The sequence below is a fragment of the Myodes glareolus genome, chromosome 20 (genome assembly GCF_982192425.1).
Source record: "Myodes glareolus chromosome 20, mMyoGla1.1, whole genome shotgun sequence".
In the NCBI taxonomy this organism is placed as follows: Eukaryota; Metazoa; Chordata; class Mammalia; order Rodentia; family Cricetidae; genus Myodes; species Myodes glareolus.
In genome coordinates, this window is record NC_142045.1 from 35,903,258 (window position 1) to 35,906,934 (window position 3,677).

A 3,677-nucleotide genomic window follows, 5' to 3' on the forward strand; every position below is an offset into this window, starting at 1 on the left:
TTTTGCTTATTTATATATTTAAATAAGTAAAAAAATCCTATATATAAAAGTGGATTTTGAGTTTGAGAGAACACTCTCTAAGATTAATTTGCAAAGTATTAAAATATTTAATTTTATATGTTATAATAAATTAAAATGTTTTAATGATTTCTTTCTGTGCCTCTTTGTGTATAGGTCACATGGAAAGCAATGGCAAGGCTCAGACCAGTCCAATCATCTTCACGTCCTTGATAATGAACTTAGGTCAGCTTCAGTTCAGATCATTTAGTGCATAAAAACCTTTGCTCTGCCTAAACACAAATTTTAATTGGAGATAAAGAAATAGTCTTTAAATGTTAGGAAAGCCAATTTTTTTTAGATATCTTAAAAACACATTTTTACTACATTCACAATGTTTAGTATTAAATCACATTTTAATTATTTTTCCTCAGCATACCAAAATGCATTCTGATCATTCTTATTCTTGCATATAGCTTGCATTTGATTTCACAGTTTTTGTTACAATAAAATTGATGCTGAAATTTGTAAATATTTATACCTTCTTACACCATGAACTTTGTTTTTAATTTAGTGTGTTTTTACAATACAAAGATCCAATATTCATTCACATCTAAAACTACAATGTTTCTAAGAGCTTATTCTTCAAATTCATAAAATGACTTCTGTGTGCATAAATATCAGAGCTGGTGAATCTTTCTTCTGTAGATAATCAAAGAAGGAAGGGATTAATGTATGCTGTGATACAAGGAGAGGGAAGACAGGTGGTCCCTAAGAAAAGATATTATTAGTATAGGGCAAGTTGGAAAGGGTGAGATCAGGAAGATGTAGTGATTTCAAGTTTTCCCTAAAATTACAGTTTGCAGTAGAGTATATTTTTAAAAACGGATATGAAATTAGAAACACTAAAGACTATTGAGATAAGGAAGTTATCTCAGTTTGGGTTGTTCTGACAAGTTCAATTTACTCATGGGACAACTATTTAATTGTTCCAATGCTTATACATTTTAAAGTTCACTATGTTTTTCTGCTCTATGTTACACTGTGGCTGGGATTTGCAAACTGATTGATTATTTCACCTTTAAAAGTATACACTTGTGGGAGGCACACGTCCACCCGTACATATTAGACTTTAATGGTGAAAACACAGTCAGACTACATGGGAAAAGTAAAGATTACACAGCAGAACAGGAAGCGAAAATTAGGTAAGCATGAAGCTCCATGATAATCAGCTTTCTGTTAATCTAACAAAATATCCAAGATAATGAATTTAAAAGGGAAAAATATTACTTTTGGTAACAGTCTCAAAGATTTTAGGCTATGATAAATTGACTTCCTCACATTGGGCCTGTGGTGAAAATTATGTCATGATAGAAGTACATGACAGATGTGATTGGTGTTAATTGCTAAGCATGAGCGAATCTAGAGTCACCGGGAGAAGGGCCTCTGAGCAAGACCGAGGGGGATAATATGGATTACAATAGTTGACATAGGAAGAACCATCCAGTGCAGATGGCACTGCTCTCTGGGTTCCTGGACTCTAAATATACAAAGAAATTGAGCAGAAACATACTTTGTTTTCCGTTGCTCCATTACTTATTTCACGTTTTCCCTCACTTGACTTCTTGTTGGATAAACTGTCCCTGTAAGAAAGAAAAACACAGAGGCTGTCTTATTTGGTGTTGCATTGCTATGAAGAGACATCAATACCAAGACAACTCTTACAGAGGAAAACATTTAGCTGGATCTTGATTACAGTGTCAGGGGTTTAGCCTATTGTAACCATGGCACGGAGCATGGCAGTACACAGTCAGAAATAGTAGCTCCAGGCAGCTGGAAGGGAGAGACACTGGGACCTGCTTAGGATTTTGAAAACAAGGAAGTTATGAAAGAAAAAAAAGTTACCTGTTAGGAAAACACACAAAGCAACAGACACACACACACACACACACACACACACACACACACAAAACAACAACAACAACAACAAAAACCATTGACTGTCTGAGTAGTACTTTGGAATAAAAAACTTCAAGTGTGTAACAAAGAAAACTTCAGGGCACTAGGCAGTGGCCTTCACCTCCACCATTGCTAAATCACAGCCACCAGAACCCCTTGTCACTAGGGCTATGCTCCTGTCCTGTGGGCAATGGCGATCGGATACTCTGAAATTGAAGGTCACCTCGACAACAGATGCCAGGGAAGTGGGTTGGGAGTGCGGCAGCTATTTTATTACCTTCATTGTGAGGTACTCTGTGCATTCGTGTTTCAGCTCCTTTGTTTTCACTGGTCCCTTCCTCCAGTGGTGTACATGACCTGGAGCCCCGCTTGTTTCCAACTTGTTTGCTCTTACTTTTCTTAGGAAACCGGATAAAATGAACTTCAGACCTGACCAAGGTAGCTGCTGCCAACAATCAAGTTAGCTCCATTAGGCACATTCTGGTTGTGAAAATCCTGCAACTTGGGCCGCACGCGAATTGTGGGATGCAGATTCTATTACGGCTCATGATAGAAAGGAGAACAGAAACTTTACCAGGTCTGAGTCGATGGCTAAGGTTATTCAACTCAGCCACGGGAGCCCAGCGCCTAGGGTCAGAACCAGCTGTAAGGTCCTTTCCCTTGAGCGTCTCACTCCTTAAAAACCTTTCCTGAGAAAATTATTTTAATTATCCTCATATATACGTTTGTTTAACTTAAGTATTGAAACACCATTTATATAATTATTTGCCTTATAAAAATAAAAGTGCTGCGTGAAACATCAATATCTCTTTGTCCCTTTTCCTGGCTATGAGTTGTCACTAATAAGATCTGCTTCCCTTTGTTAAAGGCCCCATTGATGGTGCTTATGCATTCATTTCAGCCAATTTTAGAAAACATGTGTTTGAAATGATGGCATTCTCTTTATAAAGTGGTTTTAAGGTGATGTTAATTGATAGATTCTTATTTGCCCCAGTTCTGTATTTTATTGTAAATTAAAACATTCCTTCAATAGATGTAGCTGGTAGATACTGCCTCCTTTTATGGTACAGATTAACAATATGTAATGTTCTCGCAATCCACAGAGCATAAAAATAGCTTTCTTTTGTTATCACTTGAGCGTTTTCTAATTTATTCTTCTTATTAAATCTTTTAGAAAAAGTAAAGGAGGGAAATTTGTGAATTACCCTGTATTAAAGACAACCTCACATTCTTTGCAAAGTAGAATAGTGCTTCAACACATACTTTGAAATGAGGTATAGAGTTTGGAGAAAGAACATTTTGCAAATATTTATAAAACAATATTAACAATTAGGTGAAGTTAATGAGAGCTGCAAACAAGGTTGAATAAATTCATGTTGTTAAGATAGGTGGCGAAGAGAAGTGTGTAAATACGGACTTGGCTTGTCTGCTCTTCTTTAGTGAATATGCCTTTAAACAACTTCATTCTAAAACATATTTGACAAAGGTTATTTAAATAAAAAGAAGTGCATTGAGCCAATATAAATCCTTACAGAGATGTCTCTCAAGAACTTCAAGCACAGAGTTGGATAATCAACCGCTTTGACAACTATGGAACCATTAACATTGAGATGTGTTGTCTGGGTCAGTCTTTGCAGGCTGAGACCGACTAACTCACATGCGCAGTGCATGCCTGCATTGGTGGAGCAGCTCTCGCGAGACCTGGCTGTTAGGGGCGTTGC